Source organism: Puma concolor, chromosome B2, assembly GCF_028749965.1.
Source record: "Puma concolor isolate L17-30 chromosome B2, mPumCon1.1.hap2, whole genome shotgun sequence".
Classification (NCBI taxonomy): Eukaryota; Metazoa; Chordata; class Mammalia; order Carnivora; family Felidae; genus Puma; species Puma concolor.
This window is the reverse complement of record NC_141671.1, coordinates 7149468-7168559: the sequence shown is the minus strand read 5'-3', so window position 1 is coordinate 7168559 and position 19092 is coordinate 7149468. Positions and strand designations below refer to the sequence as shown.

Sequence of the window (19092 nt, the reverse complement as noted above, 5' to 3'; positions counted from 1 at the left end):
TCTGTGACCCCGGGGACAGCATACAAGTTGGTGTACTTGGAGGTTACTTGGAAGACCGTTTTCTACAGGGCACCCCAAATTTCACCATAGTCGATAATTTCAAACTCTTGTACCAAAAAGCATCTACCAAGTTACAAATAAGCAGCGAAAATCCTATTTAATTTTTTTATAACCCCCCCTTTTCTGTAGCCCTTCACCGATCGTTAAAGCTGGTCGAGTTGTTTTCAATTGTTTTCATTGTTTTCAAAATGACCAGTTTAAGATTTGAAAACAACTCGCTGGTAATGAAGCTGGTAATGATGATGACCTTGAACTTGATGGCCTTGAAGATGTTTTTTTTCATATTTATTGCAGAAGTGATATTGCAGAATGGTGCTGAGTTGTTTGCACGTACTATCTCAATTAATCCTTGCGGCAACCCTGTGAGCCAATTTTCATTATTATCCTGATTTTGAACTTCAAAACTGGTCAGTGGTGAAGGAGAACTGAAGAGAGTTAAGTAGTATTTTTTTTAAGGTTTTCATTTATTTATTTTGAGAGAGAATGTGCAAACAGGGGAGGCGCAGAGAGAGAAAATCCCAAGCAGGCTCCGCACTGTCAGTGCAGAGCCTGGCGTGGGAGCTTGATCCCACAAACTGGGAGATCATGACCTGAGCCGAAATTGAGAGTTGGACGTTCAACCGACTGAGCCACCCAGGCGCCCCCTAGAGTGAAGTAGCAGTGATCATTAAGTCCTGTCATTATTAAATTGCTGAGCAGGATTTCAAACCAAAGTCTGACTCCTGAGTTGCCCATTTTACCATGGGTGGGTTGTAGTAACAGACCTAATATCCCCAAATCAAGTGCACACTTGAAGGAGAAGGTAGAGAAGGGAATAGACCTGAGAACCCATGAATTGAAACAAACAGCCTTTGATAGTCGAAAGTTGACAGCATGGATGTGCTTACCTGAACACTGGAAAAAAATATATGTTATACGTGAAACCCTGGAAAGAAAATAAACCATAAATAGCTATTCGAAAGCACTTCCTGAAAATGGGTACATCTCACATACTAAATGCCGAAAGCAGTAACTTCTGTAGAGTAACATGAGGGGCAGGGGGAAAAAAGCCTTTCAATTTTTATTTGTGCAATTTTGTGTTATTGGAATTTTTATGCCCATATAATTTGATGTCATTTTTAAAACAATAGGGGGAAAGAAATATCATTAACATCCCCAAATATGATGCTGGTGGCAAATTTTCTGTGATATTAATGAAGCCTCAGCTTCGGGGTCCCTTCCCAGAGCCTGTACTTAATTTTGTATTTGTCAATTTGTGTAAGTTTCTGGCACCACGAAATAAGGAATTGCCCCATGAGGACGTGCCTGATAATAGGGAAAGAGCAACGTAACAAAAGATTAAGTTAAAGTATCATGTTTCACGTCACCATCCACAGTGCTATGAGACAAAGGGCTAGCATATCTAGAAGCCAATTTTGAATAATTTGGGATAATAAAGTCATTTAAAAAATAAGGCAATTTTTAAAAATGTCAACAATTCAAAGTGAAATGTAAAAGGCAGCACCTTTCCTGTTCTTTGTTTCCTTTCTCTGTGCCTTTTTAATTCCTCTTTCCTCCAAGTATGTCTGCTTTTTCCTAGAAGGCTGAGGAGATGATGAGGCAATTTCAGCAGGGAGTTTTATGCAGATGCGGTATTTACGACGGCAGTCCTGGGGAGAGCCTGTGATTAATGATCACATATAACCTGGTTCAATATATATATTTTTAAAGTAGTCTCCCTTATTGGCAGCGATGCACTACAAAGGGGAATATCCACAGCAGGATCTCTTAATCCGAGGACACAGACCAATGGGTCAGTTGGGTATTGTTTATAACCTTTAAGATCAATGGTTTTGAAGGTCATGTGTGGCACACATTTATTTAGCCTGCCAGCAGCAAGTCTATTTCCTGGATATGTTAACAAAACTGCTAACGTTCACCATTTTCTCTACCTGGCCTTGGCTGCTATTTCTTTTTCCAAACAACTATCGCAAGACAGATTGGCCATTCCCATTAGATCGAGGAACATTTGGCCGCCACATTCCTCTGACTCTCTGGTTTTCCTCTCTAGAAATTAGTCAAGAAGTCACATAATTGGGAGGATAATTATGTGTCCGGAGCAGCAGCAGGGAGAGCCATAGAAGTAAGAAGCTCACCCAAGTGAGGTTATCAGAGAAGTGTGTTAGAATCACATCTTTTCATTTTGCAGCTTGTTTTTTCCAGAATCCTTCCCCTGCAGCGTGTGTTGACCTCCTGGAGAGGCCCTAAGCCGGTGATTCTGAGCCCTGGCTGCAGTGAAGAAATACCCTGGGGGAGCTCGTGGACAATACCGTGCCAGAGCCCTCGCGATGGAGACGTCATTCAATTGGTGGAGCCAGAGCATTGGTATTTTTAGAAAGCTTTCTAGAGGATTCCGAGGTACAGCAAGGTTGAAGTTACTGCTCGCGATGTTGACTGATCACTTCCATTACTCTGCTTTACGTAAGATCTGCAGGGTATTCAGCTCTTGAGGTGCCCTTCTCTCTTCTCCTGCCTTTACTCTGTCCTCCAGGTCCCTTCTCTTATGCTTTCATTCACTCGCGCATTCATTCATTCATCAAAAAAACCACTTACCAGGTATGTAGTAAGTGTCTGACGCTGGGCTAACATGGTGGGCACAAAAAGTAATAATAATGGAAATACAGGCACTGCCTTTGAAGAGTCAGCATTTAGCAGATAGATATAATCGGCCACCAACCATCCATTTGCCTAGGACGAGGGGGTTAGGATGCCGGGATGTGGGACTTTCAAGACTAAAATCAGTAAAGTCCTGGGCAGTAGAGAAGTAACACTTCAAAAAAAAAAAAAATTATGTATCTATGTGCCTGGGTGGCTCAGTCGGTTAAGTGTGTGGCTCTTGATTTCTGCTCAGGTCATGATCTCGGGGTTCTGGATATCAAGCCCTGCACCGGGTTCTGTGCTGACGCGCAGAGCCTACTTGGGATTCTCTCTCCATCTCTCTCTCGCTTCACCTCTCTAAATAAACATAAATATATATATACATGTATACATATATCTGTATAATACATATATATACATGTATATAAATCTTAGAGCCCTAATAGAGGATGGATTCTCATTTTAAACTTCCAGCTCATTTAATGGACAGAGAGCAACTCCCAGGAAAGATAGGGACCCCCCCACACCACCACATACAAAGATCTATCTCAGCTGGAATATAATGGGGTTCATTTATCTATTTTTTATTTTATTTGTTATTAATTAACTTTTTAGTGTTTATTTATTTGTTTGTTTATTTAATGTTTATTTATTTTTGAGAGATAGAGAAAGAGCACAAGTGGGGGAGGGGCAGAGAGAGAGAGGGAGACACAGAATCTGAAGCAGGCTCCATAGGCTCTGAGTTGTCAGCACAGGGCCCCACGAGGGGCTGGAACTCGGGAATGGCGAGATCATGACCTAGGGGGAAGCTGGGTGCTTAACCTGCTGAGCCACCTAGGCACCCCTATTCATTTTTTTTTTAATGTTTATTTATTTTTGAGAGATAGTGACAGAGCACGAGTCGGGGAGTGACAGAGAGAGAGAGAGAGAGAGAGGGAGACACAGAATCCGAAGCAGGCTCCAGGCTCTGAGCTGTCAGCACACAGCCCGACGTGGGGCTCAAACCCACAAACCACAAGATCATGGCCTGAGCAGAAGTCGGATGCTTAACCGACCGAGCCACCCAGGCACCCTAATGGGGTTCATTCTCTTGGTAACAGGCACGTCAAATGGGCTACTGTGCCTGTGTTGGACAGAGATATAAATTCGGTGAAATAGCTGCTTGTTAACAGTTTTTTTTTTTTTTGCTACCAGTAATTCCCATGGGGTCAAACTCTGGTAATTTGCGCTGAGCAGGAGAATCGCCCCAACCCAGCGTATCATTCTGATAATGGTGAATTACACAACGGCATACCGACATGAAGTAAAAATGAGCGATTGAGGCGTATCTAGTAGAACTTGGGAGAAATTCAGAAAATGTTATTTTTGGCTCAGTGGCAAACACTGGCTGTTTGTAATTCATGACATTTTAAATTAAAACTTGGCCAAGGAACGCACCGGATAATTGGTGATTATTTCAGATTTGGGGTCTATCTCTAGCATGTCTATTTTCATTCCAGCTGCTGGTTCCTCTCAGAGTACCTGTGCTGGGGCACACAGAGGGAGCTCGAGCCCTGAGAAGCTAAACGATCTTCCGGGAAAGGCAGGTAACGTTACGAAATAGGTGTTTGTGGTGGTTTGCTAACCATCTCTCATCCTTTGTATGGCTTCCGGTGTTTTGACTTCGTACTGTGACTTTCTCAGCAGGGAGTCTATTGACCCCCTCGGAACATGGGCCAAACCTGTGTGTTACTTTCAATGGCGGAAAAATGATGCTGGGTGGGTTCCACAGTAGAGGCCTCAAGATGCCTGGTGGCTTCTGCCTCATGTGTCCACCCCTGTGGCTGAGCTGTCAGAAATGCCTGGTCTGTAAATGGATAGGCCTCAAGAACTTGCTGGTTGGGAAACCTAGAATGGCAGGGCTCAGCACCTCTCCAAAGATATGCTAAGGAACGAAGTGAAGGAGGTCGACTCAGAAGTCAGGGTGGTGGGGCGCCTGGGTGGCTGAGTCAGTTAAGCATCCCACTCTTGATTTTGGCTCAGGTCATGATCTCAGGGTTCATGAGATTGAGCCCCTGCATCAGGCTCTGCACTGATGGTGTGGAGCCTGCTTGGGATTCTCTCTCTCCCTCTCTCTGTCTCTGTCTCTCTCTCTTTCTCTCTGCCTCTCTCTTTCTCTTTCTCTCTCAAAATCAATAAAATTATCTTAAAAAAAAAAAAAAGAAATTCAGGGTAGAGGTGGAAACATTATCCAATCAAAGGAAGACCGGCCTCCTGATTGTCTTATTCTCTCCAGTGGAGAGCTTTCTAGAGTGTGGTGTTGATCATGCTCCTCCCTTGGTTAAGATGTTTTAATCACCAGGGCTTAGGGCCAGAGTATGGGTGGAATCTTATGTAAACATAGCTAAAACAGTAAAAGTATAAATCACTTTTAACAAACTGATGAACGAAAGCTATCCTGTGAGATGTATACCATTATGATGACAAAATATCACCACAACATGTAAAATCATGGTTTTCTATGTGAATAAAGTCAGAGAAATAGTAAAACAGCTAACTTATATTGTGGTGCATGTCTGGGTATTCTGACACAGTCTGATTATGTCAGGATGATTAAGAGAATAAAGACACACAAAACATATAGCTTGTTATATATTTATTCTATAATATTCATCTTAGCAAAATCACTAATTACATTTTTTAATCAAAATTTTCACATAATGTAGGTTGTAGTGATAGTAAAGAATTGAAATTTTAAAAGTGCACAAAATTAATTGTGGACATATTTTTATGCAAGATATATGGTAAAGTAAACGTAAAAAATGAAAAATAAAAATAATTTTTCATATGTCTTTTCAAAAAAGGCTTTTGTCCAGAGGCGCCCCAGTGGCTCAGTCGGTTAAGTGTATGATTTGGGCTCAGGTCATGATCTTGCCGTCTGTGAGTTCAAGCCCTGCGTCAGGCTCTGTGCTGACCGCTCGGAGCCTGGAGCCTACTTCGGATTCTGTGTCTCCCTCTCTCTCTGCCCCTCCCCTGCTTGTACTCTCTCTCAAAAATAAACATTAAATTTTTTTTTAAAATGGCTTTTGTCCAAAAAGGTCAAAGTTACCTGTGAAATGAAAAGGCAAAGGCCAAATTATAATGAAAGAATATCAAAATAAGACATTTTAAAATAAAGCCTTTACCTTCATGGACCAGGTTTGCCCGCAGGCATTGCAGGAGGAGAGGCCACCAGGAGAAAAAGCGAATCACAGAGTTGAAAGCCCCAATCCTGTTAGACCTTGGAGGGAGGTCCAGACGCCCCAGTTGAGCACAGGTGTGCCCAGGTGAACCCAAGCTCCAGTGGACCCATCAGCTGAATGCTCCCTCTTGAGAAAGTCCCGGAAAGATGAGCAAATCAGCCCCTGGCCAATACACAGAATCCTAAGAAATAATACCTCATTATTAGAAATCTGAGACAGTATTATTTCTATTTCCAAACATGGAAGGAAAACAGAAAAGAAAAAAAAAAAAAAAGGCTTGCCCAGTGCAATGCTGTCACTTCCTGCAGGAGCTCTGGTTGTGAACAAAGTCTCCATAATCCTTTTCCCTTCCTGCTATTTCTCAGAAAACTGCAGGGAATCTTCAAGAAAATGAGGAAAACTGAAATTAGGTATGGATTATTGCCTTGGCCCATATCTGTCAGGTAAAGTTAATCCTCAGTTTTAGATGCTCTGACACTTGTAGAGCAGCAAAACATTAGGAGCAAAGTTTTTATTGGCACTGAGTTAATGTAGGAATGGATATATGTCAAATGAACTAAATAAGGTGACAAGAAAGAGTGCTTGGCAAAATCTCTTGCACTAACATATGTATTCTTTCATTTTTTATCCGCACGCATATAGACTTGACTGAAAATTAGAACTCATTATATCCAGGGAAACCATGTGCTTCTGGTTCTGTAAAACTTATTATCTGAGGCATCATTAATCAAACATATCAAATTAACAGACACATATTTGTTGAGCTCATACTGTGCATGAAGCTCTGAGTCCAGGGCTGTATCACATTTTCCAGCTGAAAAACCAGTGTGGATGGCCTACTTGCGACTGGCTCAGATTTCTAGAACGATGTGGATACTCCTCTCTGGTAGTAATGGTGGGTGGATGAAGACCTTGGATTAATTGTTGTGCACACTTGAGGGTCTATGAATTATCGGTCATCCATATATCAAATGAAACATTTCTGCCGTATATATTCTGCCCAGAAATATATTTATAATATCATCCATCCATTTCTAATAGAAATAAGAAAGGGAAACTAGTTTTTATAATTTTTTTACACCCTTCAGTTGTTTGAATACTTCTTTATTGTGTACATACATTATTTTTATTGCAAAATACGAATTCACAAAAGGACACGTGCTCAGAAGTTAATATATTTAAGACGACATGTGTCTACCTTTTTAATCATTCTGTGTGGACATTTATTTACATTATTTAACATACTTTCATTTTTGCACGGGTCTGCTCAGGCTGCTATGCAAAATACCACACACTGGGTGGCTTAGACAACTGAAATTTGGTCTCCCGTAGTTCTGCAGGTAGAAAGTACAAGGTCAAGGTGTAGACAGGTTTGATTTCTCCCGAGGCCTCTCTCTTTGGTTTGCTGATGGTCTCCTTCTCACTGTGTCCTCTAGTGGTCTTTTGGCTGTGTATGGACATCCCTGGTATCTCTTCTTGCGTCCAAATTCCCTCTTACAAGGACACTAGGCAGACTGGATTAGGATCTGCCCGGATGGCCTCATTTGACCTTGATTACCTCTGTAGAGGTCTTCTCTCTACAGTCCTATTCTAAAGTACTGAGAGTTCAGCCTTTAACATGTGAATTTGGGGAGGGGAGCACAATCCAGCCCCTAACAGTTCTCATTATCCTATTTATAACATCAGAGTAAGTAAGTCCCTTTATAGTATTTGTAAAAGGCGTTTTATGAATTCCTCTTTACATTATTTGAACACTTCACCTTGTTGATTAGAATAATAATGAACGTTTAACATTTATTTAATGCTTACTACCTGTCCAGCTGGCACTGATTATTTTACTTGAATTTTCGCATTTAAGCTGCAGATACTGCTATCATTCCCATTGCACTGGCGGGAAGACTAAGATTTGGAGATGTTCGTGGGCTCGCCAAGTTCACGACTAGCACCTGCCTGCACAAGAGCTCTGTAAGCCGGCACTGTAGCCGCTATGGGATTTCTTGGGAGAAGGGCAAGTGGATACTTCCCTTACCAGGTTTTAACCTCCTAGATGGCAGCTCCCCATATTCCTCTTTATCTTTCTAGCATTTTAGTTCAGTGCCTGGCAAATACTTGGTACTCAATTCATACTGAGTGATGCTGGGTGGTTTAAATCACTGGTATTTTCTTCTGAAAGATAAGGACACTAACTGCTCCATTTAAGAGTGAAATGACCTGGTAACGTTTGTAGGAAAAACAGAGAAACACATGTTGGCTCTTCTTCTAAAAATACTTGTTAGGGGTGCCTGGGTGGTTCTGTTGGTGAGGCGACCTTGCTTTCTGCTCAGGTCATGGATCTCACAGTTCCTGGGATCAGACCCCATGGGGCTCTGTGCTGTCAGCAGGGAGCCTACCGGGATTCTGTCTCTCTTCCTCTCTCTGCCCCTTGCCTGCTCGCGCTTACTTGCTCTCTCCCTCGAAATATGAAAAAAACAAAAAAAAAAACTTATTAGAGTTCTCTGAAAAGAACACCCCAACTCAGAGCTTCCCCCCACCCCTGGCAATCAGATATTTATTTAATAACTCAGAGCCAGTTTGATATTAAGGGAACTTAGTGTTATTTTCAGAATAGCCACAACAGTATTTTAAAATTTATAATGAAGGGGAACCTGGGTGGCTCAGTCGGTTGAGCCACCGACTCTTGATCTCTGCTAAGGTTGTGATCTTGCAATTTTGTGAGTTCGAGCCCCATGTCAGGCTGTGTGCTGATGGCAGAGAGCCTGCTTGGGATTCTGTCTCTCCTTCTCTCTCCCTCCTGCATTTGTGCTCTCACTCTTGCTCTCTCTCTCTCTCTCTCTCTCAAAATAAATAAATAAACTTTAAAAGTTATTAAAATTGGGGCACCTGGGTGGCTCAGTTGGTTGAGCGTCTGTCTCAGCTCAGGTCACGATCTCACAGTCATGCGTTCAAGCCCAGCCTCAGGCTTGGTGCTGCATGTGGAGCCTGCTTGAGACGCTCTCTCCCTCTTTCTCTTTTTCTCTCTCTGTCTCTCTCCCTCTGCCGCTGTCCCCCACTTGCACACACACACACACTCTCTCTCTTTTTAAGAAAAAAAAAAGAATAAAAAATATTAAAATCTATAATAAAAAAACCTACCTCTGTGGGCAAGCAATTAACATGATGTGTGTCTGCAAACTTGAAGATCACGAATGCACCTGGGCTTTGCCGGTTGTGTCCCTGCACCACCTCCCCATGTGCTTTCACGTTTTGGACGGTTTCGGCTTCAGCTCTGAACGGAGGGCCCTGGGGTCTCAGGGAGCTTTCCGTTAGAATCCGACTCATTGTTGTTCCTCCTTCAGCCGTCTGGATACGCCTGTGAGGAAATGGGAAGCAGCAGTGCTTTATCAAAGCACGGAATGATGAAATCCTAAGCCCTTCAAAGGATTCCTAGTTTTTCCACTTAGAAATCAAATGGGATCGTGTTACTCTTTGCCCCTTTTATTGTAGCCAATTCTGTGTTGACTTAATAGGCCTTCTTTGACTTTTCATCTTGTAAAAATAGGATAGAGGCTGTTTACTGGTAATTTCTTAAACGCAGAGGTGTTTCACCTTGGTCTAAAATAGGTGTTGTCAATGGATGCACCTGCTCAAAAGATACATATTTGCATATTTTTATACATACACGTAAAACCCACTAGTTCTGCCACTTAATACATGTTTTAAAGAAATAATTTTATCTTTTTTTTTTTTTTTTTTACCATTTAATTTGCTTATCTGGAGGCAGTAAGTCTGAATGATTTCAGAGGTAACCTGGAGAAATAAATTGCAGTTTGGAAAGAAGCTTAAGTGTCTGCTGAAGGATTTTATAATTGATATTATTTTTGTTTCCACCAACAGACTATGGAAAGTAATAGAAAAAATCATAAGTGAACAAGGTCCACGCCTCGTGCTCAACGGTTCAAGTGTAATTCTGTTTCAATATACATGCCTTAAGTTCAATTCTGGATGTGATTGGACCCACAAAAGGCAGGGACTCCACGAACTCATTACAATCAAATGGGACTTGAATTCTCTTGTCTAATGTCATAATAAGCAATTATGAGCATCTTCTCAGGCATTCAAATAGGGTAATAGTGAAACCCTAGAGAGACATTATATGCTGGCAGACTCTGGCTGATGTGATGTGCATATGCTCGATGGACCCCTAAAGGCACGATGGGTAGCTAGATGCCAGGGCAAATTGCCCTCGGTATTTAGGGTAGACACTACCTTCAATTACGACTTGTGTTTTATAAGCTGAGCCGTTATAATAATATGTGTGTTCATTCTCGAGAATTCTCTGTGGCAACAGAACAAACAGCCTTTCTCATCCATATCCCATTTTCATGAGAGAACAGCAAATGAAACTTGTCTTTTAACTTCACATTTCTCTGATGGCGGAGTCTGGGAAGATACAAGTTGCGGCTCTATGCTGCCATTTCATTAAGTTAAATGTGCTTTTGTCCACTCTGGGAAAGGTAGCAGATTTTGCATTACCAGGGGGACTATTTGAAGAGATAATTAGATAAGTAAATACTCGCCAACCTGCGCCAAGATGTTGAGTAGAGCCTGTTACTTATTGGAAATTTCCCCTGCAAACAAATTTTACTGAATTGTCGTCTTCTTTTCAGCTGAGTCCTTGGAGCAACATGAGACGATCTCTCTCTTTTTCCACTAGTTAGAAAAGGAGGTTCAACCAGATGACTTCTAAGGGAGATTCCTGCTCAAAATGTATGAGTCAACGAAATAGTGATAAGATGGCATTAATACATACTGTAGAATTATCTAAATTGGATATCTGTAGAAGAATGTACTTTCCATAAGGACCCAAGCTACATGGTACGAGTAAAATAGAAATTTGGGCCAAATTTAATAGTTCTAAAACAAGTATCAGTATTAGAAGAAAAAATTAATGTAAAGAAAAGCATAAAGAAATGGGAATGGTTTGCAGAAATTATTGATATTATTTTCACGTATCCCTAATTGGCACCTTACCTGCTTCCAAAAATAAGGTATATAGTACACATTGAAAATGAAACCACTGTAGGGGCGCCTGGGTGGCTCAGCGGTTGAGCGTCCGACTTCGGCTCAGGTCACGATCTCACGGTTCGTGGGTTTGAGCCCCGCGTCAGAACCTGGAGCCTGCTTCAGATTCTGTGTCCCCCTCTCTCTCCGCCCCACCCCTGCTTGTGCTCTGTCTCTCTCTGTCTTTCAAAAATGAATAAACATAAAAAAAATTTAGAATGTTAAACCACTGCAGACACTCTAAATGTATAGACTGAGCTGTAAACTTCTTATTTAAAGATATTACATCTATTCACTTTCCCTTCAGCAAAATCAATGTAGTTATTTTGTTTGTCTTAACCAGATCAGCCTGCTGCATGGTTGGTCTGATCTGTGATGGCAGCGTTGGTCACTGAAAGAGAAGCCTGGTGTGGACATCCATGCAACAAGTGTCAGACTGTCCTCCGAACCAAACCTCAGCTGCATCCCAAGTAGTATCTTCGATGCAGGCAAATCATTAAGGGATTCCATTTTGGCTCTTTTTAACCATCAAAGTGAGTTATTTCAAGACTGTCTTACTTTGAAATGACTGTTTGTGATTTTGCAAATTAACAAACGCCATGTTCCTTCCAGGTAGCGTAGGTTGTCGATAAAGGGGCTAGCACCCACTTTTAACAGGGTGACATTCTTCTGTTTATGGAAATCAGATGTAGGAATTTCCATAGCGTGTTGACAGAAAGATGAATAAAAATGTATAGGTAGCCCCGAACCCATTACAATTACCCAATGAAATTATTTTTGAACTGAAGACAAATTGGTTGGCTTTACTTCCAAATTGGCACATAATTCGCAGTAATATTTATTTACACAGTTAGGCTTAAGGATTGGGTGGAGGGATTAAAAACAAACGAATCAACAACAAACAATCAAATAATGACAGGAGATTTGACATAGTTGAACAGTTGCCTGCGGTTCAAAAGGCCGGCTCTACTTATCGGTTTTCGTAATTCTGATTCTCTCCGTAATGACTCCTGCTCTCTGTTTCTATCTGATATCGAGCGCTGGTAACGCCAAGAAAGAAGCACAAAACAATGCTCCCGAGCGCGAGAAAGACATTTTTTTCATGCTTTTAGCAATGTGACCTTAGGTATTGATTTATAGCCCGCCGCAGCACCCCAGAGCAAGAGGGAACGTTGGTAATTAAGTCAGTATCTGCACTTTCTAAAATAGTGCTGACGTGCAACAAAGAGAGACCCTTTATTTTTCCTCTCTGTCTCCCAGTGAACGCAGATGCAGGCGCTGACCTCTGACCTTTCGCCAAACTCTCTAGCTGCAGCTGGTATTTTTCTTTCTCTGGGCCTTTAGCTGCTGATAGACCGGTGAGATTCATTAAATTGTGTGTGTGCAATTTTCTTTTAAGCAAACATGAAACAATTTATACGCCAAGACTTACTTATGAAATATATCTTTACGGAGCTCAGAATGAAAGTAAACGCTTTCATTGTGGCGCCGATCAGGGATTTGCCAGATAAGTACCTAGGCCGATTGACTAAGATAAGAAGACACAGAAAAAAATTTTTTGAAGAATTTTATATTGAACATAGAACTTTCCATTGTAAAACTCCCAAGATTGCAGAGCGAATTGAGTCAGAAATCTCACCCTTTTTTTTTTTTTATATTCCATTAGAGTCATTACTGAAATAGGGCCACAAAAGGTAATAGCAATAAAATCAAATACCTTGAGGTGTGTATGCAAATTATATGCTAATATATGATAATCTGAGTACCATGTTCAGTGGCCATAAAAAATACTAAATGCAGCTAATTAAAGGTAGGTAAGTTGCTGTGTTTTATACTTCACAGCAATATGAGAAAGGTAGTATATTATGATAATGATAGAATTGCTGGCCTTGGGGAATGCATCCAGCATTTTAACGGGATTTCTTATTCTGGCATATTTGTCCATTTTGTTGAATGTAATCACTTTTTCTCTTTTCTACCCCAGGTTGTAGATCCATGAAGTGAGTGCAAAACTAAATAACAAATTAAATCTTTAGCCAGAAGGAAAGCAAACACTCTTCTCCCTAGAAACTTGGGAAGTGTCATGCCCACTTAGCAAGCCTTTTACAATGAGTGCCCCCCACTGGGGTAGTGGGGTTCAGCAGCCAGCCACATTGAAAATTTGGGTAACTGGAGCCAAGAATTCTCAACATAGCCAGGAAATGCAAAGACCTACTTCTCCCAGAAATGTAAGCTCAAAATAGAGTATTCTTTCGTATAGTGAACTCACATCATGGGATATGTATCTCCTTTTTTAATCCTAAGAAATTCAAAGAAAATGAAAAACAAAAACTACAAAGAGATTTATAACAGAGCATAAAGTTGGTGTGAGATCTACCTGCCTAAAAAAATGCCTGGTGTTCCATAGTCTAACTAAAATAAAAAGTTACATATGTATATTTAATGTTGATAGTAAGTTAATTTCTAAAAAGCTTTTTTTTTCCTCTATCATACAAATTTATATACTATACTAGCCTTTATATACTATACGAGGCTGAAAATTGCCAACCTAAGTCGGCAAAAAATTCACCTGGAACCAATTTATCAACTTGTGAAGTTTATGTGGTTGATGTTTTTCTGCGCGGCTGGGTGGAGATTTAAGTGTTCTTCAATAAGATGGATTGATAGTTTATGAATTCGTCATATGTCATGTATCAGTATTTCAAACAAAATGAAATGCAAAAAAAAGACAAAAACAAAAAATGAAAAATACAACAATCCAACCCAACCGACAAAAAACCCAAGGACATGGTTATCACGTGGGTTAGTAGGTCTCAGATTTTAGAAGGCATTAGAATCACATGGAGAACTTGTTAAACCTGAATACTCGACCCAGGCCCAGAATTTCTGATGACATAGGTCCGGGGCAGGGCCTGAGAATGTTTCTCGCTAGGTGTTACCGGGTGATACTGCTGGCCCAGGGCTCACACTTTGAGAACCAAGGCTGCAGGCTAAGGAAGGCTAGTTGTGTAGCCAGCAACAGTTAAAAGTGTGCATTAGCTTGCTTTGAAGACCTTACAGGCCATTCCAACAATGAGTGCAAGGGTCTTTGCTCAAGTGGAGGTCATCCTATTTCAGCATTGTACAGAGTGGTTTCATCTTCAACCATCTTCAGGGGATTGTGACCCAAGTTTTGTGAATTGCTTAAAAATTTTTAATTGACCTGACTCATTTGATAACACTTATTGTTTGCCACGACTCCTTTAGTTGGAAGAGTCATAAACCCAATTTAAGATAATTTAAGAAAAGTAGGGGATTTGACTCTAAGAACATGGCTGGTCGCAAAATTAAGACCGCGTAGGGCTAGGAAGTCAGAGCCTCACGTGGAACCTCAGAGTCTGGAGTAGGGGATGAGGGTCTCAGACTACTGACTAGCCATATTCAGCAGTTTCCATTTCTTGTTGATTATGTTGATTTTTCTCTGTGGAGCAGAGAACAAGGCTGGGAGTACATCCAGTAATGTCTTCCCATTTCTACCATTGCTTTTCTCTGTTCCTGTGGACCCTTTGGGGAATCCCAGTGGGTTGACTCTGCCATATTGGTCTCAGGTCCTAGTGAGCCCAGCATGACAGTGCACATGACAAATAAAAGTCTGCCTTGTTCACTTTAATTAGGTGAAGAAGTTCTAGCTTGAGGAGATAGAGGGTATCTATTTTAAGGTGAATATATTTTCTTAAGAAGGCCTCACTGAGGAGAAGAAAGCAAATTTGAATCAAGAGTGGTTCATATTCTCCACAATGGTAGGGGACCCTGGTAACCATCAATGACAGTGGTACTTTAAGGAATGACATACGATCAGGAACAATCCCAGAAACTGGGGGGCTGCTTCTTCTTTCTCTAGAGGGGATGGGGCCTGGAAAAGCAGTAGTGCCTTGGGGGAATATGTCTGCATTAGGACAAATATCAGCATATTCTTGGAAATCTGAGAGGGTCCCTGACTCTACATTCTGAGATGATTATGTCTACTGAGTGGAGATTTAGGAGACAGGCATTCACCATAAACCGGTCTCAAACAGACTCTGTGGCAAGTGCTACTTGTATTAGTTTCCTCTGGCTGCTGTAACAAATTAAGCCAAACCTGGTGGCTTCAAACCACATGAATCTATTGTCTTAGAAGTCCAGTGCGGGTCTCACTGGTTAAGGTCAGGGTGTCAGTAGGGCTGTGCTCCTCTCTGGAGGCCGTTCGGGATCATCCTTACCCTTGCCTTTCTGGCTGCTGGAATCCACCTGCACGTCTGTACTTTGTCCCTTCCCTCCTCTGTCTTCTGGGACAGCAAGAGCAGGCTGAGACTTCCTCACGTGCATCACTCTGATCTTGTCTCCAGCTTCTCTCTTCCACTTTTAGGATCCTCGTGATTACTTTGGGCACACCAGACAATCCAGGCAAATCTCCCTTTCCTTAAAGCCAGAGCCTTAGAAAACTTAATTCCTCTTTGCCAAAAGGACAACATATTTACCAGTTCTAGGAATTAGGACATGGCTGTCTTGGGGGGAGGGAAGCATTACTCTGCCTACCACATTGGTGTTTGTGGATGGGGAGTAGATTCAGGTATGACCAAGCCCCGATCCTACCTTCAGTGATTCGATAGCCTATGCCAAGAGACAAAAGTGCAAATAAATCCTTCTCATACAGTTTGACAAGTGGTATAATAGAGGAGTCTGTAGGGCCCACTGATGGAGTAGCAAAGTCAGTTTTGTTAAATCATAAAAACATTTAAGAGAGACGGGGGGAATTGACTTGAGTTTTGAAAAATGGGAAGAAAAGTTCTGCAGAGATTTCAGGTAGGTGGAGATTCAAGGCGAGGATGAAGTGCATTGCACTCTCTTACAAGAGGAAGGGGTGCTATGTAGTTGCAATGGTGAGCAGAAGCAAGTGCTTGATGATGCTCAGAACTTGGAATTTTATCCTGGGTGCAAAGAGAAGTCATTTATGGGTTTTGAGCATGGTAGATATGATATCCAATATGTGTGTTAGGTGGGTTTTTATATTGACAATGCAGAGGAGAATTTCTGGAGGAATTCATCTAGAATAGGACACATCACCGGGGAGATGATTGCAACATTCCAGGAAAGTGGATGTTACAGGCATTCAGTGAACTCTGTGGTGGAGATGATGGGGAGAAGGGTGGATCAAGAGAAATACCAAAGGATGGCTGGAAGGATTTGCTGAGGTTTGACTGCAGAAAGTCGAGGGAATAAGAGTCATGGAATCACTCCTGGCTTCTGCCTGGGGTAACTGGTTAGACTGTGGCACCAGGAACCAGGGCAAGGATTACGAGAGAATGAGCAAGGATGGAGAGGAAGATAATTCCTTTCACCTTGAGTAGGTTGACCTAACTGCTTGTGGGAGGAGGTTGAAGATCCGTCTTTACAGCAATTGAAGTGAAAAGATCTGGGATATTCGGTTGACTTTTCCGTTTAAAATAAACCCTCCAAATTATAATCTTAGCTTAGCTAGATGAAGAAGTTCTCTCAGAATGAGATGGGGTATAAGGAAGGGGCTAATGTCCCAGGGGATCAGGAGACAGGGCACAGAACAGTGTGAATAATGTCAAGAAGGAAGAAGCCAGTGAATTTACAAAAATGTTAAGAGTCACTGAAATCACTCTGTAATGTGTATGTAGAGTGGAGAGAATACAAGCGAAGGGCATGGGCTATAATATCTAAGGACCAGAGCTTACAGTGATTTTCCTGTGTCTTCACAGAAGAATGGCCTTTCACTTGAAAATGGGCATATGGATCCAAAGAAAGATGAGAGAGAAACTTAAAGAATATCTTTTTGCTTTGAAGGAGTTCCTGTCTTCCGGCTTAGATTATTCCAGAGTAGTGAATTAATTTGCAGATGCTGTCAAAGAGCCATTACTCATAATCTCCGAGGAGTTATGCAGAACTGGTAGAGTACCGGAGGACAAGCAAGCACCTAAATGACAGAGTCCAGGGTGGTGATCTTCTGCTTGATTCCTGACAAATTCTGGAATGGGCTACTCTGTCAAGTCGTCTGTGTTTGGACAACAGTCACATGAAGCAATGAACAGAAATGCACGGATGGGAAGTCATTGCATGTTTATTTCATTTATGTCATTGTTGAGAGCACACAAAGTTTGGAGGAAGCTAATTCACGGGGGCAGGATGAAAATAGAATGGATATTCTCATTTGGGAATAATAGACCCAGATAAAGTGAAATATACAGGGGCAGATGGAAAGTCCTGTGTTTAGGTTTAAAGACAAACAAACAAACAAATGGGACAAATGGGAGAATGTTGAGGATCTAGCCTTATAGCAGTTAAAGTGACCAGTCTTGCGTACTTGGCTGATTTTATGTTTAAAAGAAATACCCAAGTGGCACTTGGCTGGCCCAGTCAGTGGAGTGTGGGACCCTTGATCTCAAGGTTACAGGTTCGAGCCCCACACTGGGTGTGGACTTACTTAAAAATAAAGTCTTTTTGAAAAAAGGAAAAAGGGAAATACCCAAGGGTATAAGTTGGTTTGCCTTCAGAAACATGGGTCACCTCAGATGAGAAAGAAAACAGCTTTACCTGCACTGGCAAAGATCTCATTTTGAGCATTGATTGAGTTGTCTTTTGGGTGGGTACTCTATTTTAAAGGGACAAAAACTAAAAGAAAGGAAACTCTCAGGATCTGGAAATTATGCCAAATGAGTAAAAGTTGAAGGATCTAATTACAGTGTTTAGGCCAGGGAAGACATGTTATGTCTTCAAATATTTGAAGAAATGATGAGATTAGGCCTCTAATTTTCTTTAGCTTGAGAAGCTGAAATTAGTGCAGTGAGGTGCGATTCAACTCAATATTGAAATAACTTCTAAAAATTAGGTCTTCTAAGTTTCATCTAGTACTCCGTCCATAAAAACTTTTTTAATTAAAAAAAATTATATCTTCTAAAGAAATGATTGAGCTGGATAATGAAAAATGTGGTTCTTCTCCACAGCGATCCTCAGACACAAACTAAGTGACCACTTATCAGGGATGTTGGAAAAGAATTTCTGGCATCAGGTGCGAGTTTCAAATGCATTGGTTTTCCCCTATCTTTATGAAGATTCCTTTTAATTAAGAAAAAATTCCACGGGTCTTCATATGCTAATACTTCGACCAGTTACATGAGAAGGTATATATACTAACACAAAAACATTTATTTGGGTCCAGAACTATTGCCATATAGAGATATTTGAGATGGCTCAAAAGCATCTTTATATTTTGCAAAACTTAAGTTCTCAAGTCGTATTTATCCCAGAGACAATGCCTCCTGCTCTTTTGGATTCATAACTCCTGTGAATAACTTCATGACCTCTCATGTTTCCACGGTTCAGGTGGAGACTGAACAAGATAATAAAAATATGATTCGTGAGGCACCTGGGTGTCTCCGTTGGTTGAGCATCGACTCGGTTTTGGCCCAGGTCACGATCCCAGGGTTGTGAGATCGAGCCCCGCGTCAGGCTCTGTGCTGAGCAGAGAGTCTGCTTAAGGCCCTCCCTCTCCCGCTGCCCTTCTCCCCAACTTGTGCTCAAGTGCTCTCGCTCTCTCAAAAAAAAAAACACAACAAAAACCTATATATATATATATATATATATATATATATATATATATATATATATGATTCAGGGGTGCCTGGGTGGCTCATTTGGTTAAGCATCTGACTTCAGCTCAGGTCATGATCTCAAGGTTTGTGAGTTCGAGCCCTGCATCAGTCTCTGTGCTGGTGCAGCAGAGTCTGCTTGGAATTCTGTCTCTCTCCCTCTCTCTCTGCCCCTCCCCTTCTCAGGCTGTCTCTGTCTCTCTCAAAATAAATACATACATTTAAAAATAACATGTGAGGGGATCCTGGGTGGCTCAGTCAGTTAAGCGTCCGACTTCGGCTCAGGTCATGATCTCACAGTCCGTGAGTTCGAGCCCCGCATGGGACTCTGTGCTGACAGCTCAGAGCCTAGAGCCTGCTTCCGATTCTGTGTCTCCCTCTCTCTTTGCCCCTTCCCTGCTCATGCTCTGTCTCTCTCTGTCTCAAAAATAAATACAAACATTAAAAAAAATTTTTTTTTGTTTAAATAACGTGATTCGATAGGTCTGGTTAGGGCCCAAGAA

At 41.5% G+C, this 19092-nt stretch overlaps 1 protein-coding gene across 20 annotated transcripts in view; it reads left to right on the top strand.

The window, feature by feature from the left end:
* The window catches only part of LOC147580697 (uncharacterized), a 403830-nt gene that overhangs the window by 351151 nt on the left and 33587 nt on the right, over positions 1–19092 (top strand). For 14 of the 20 annotated variants that reach the window (XR_015251004.1, XR_015251003.1, XR_015251002.1 and 11 more), the window contains one exon: positions 355–11491. The gene's annotated coding sequence lies outside the window, so the exon portion shown is untranslated. Of the gene's footprint in view, positions 1–354; positions 11492–12942; positions 13402–19092 lie in introns of those variants that run through there. The other 6 variants (XR_015250993.1, XR_015250998.1, XM_086706134.1 and 3 more) reach the window with 6 other exon arrangements.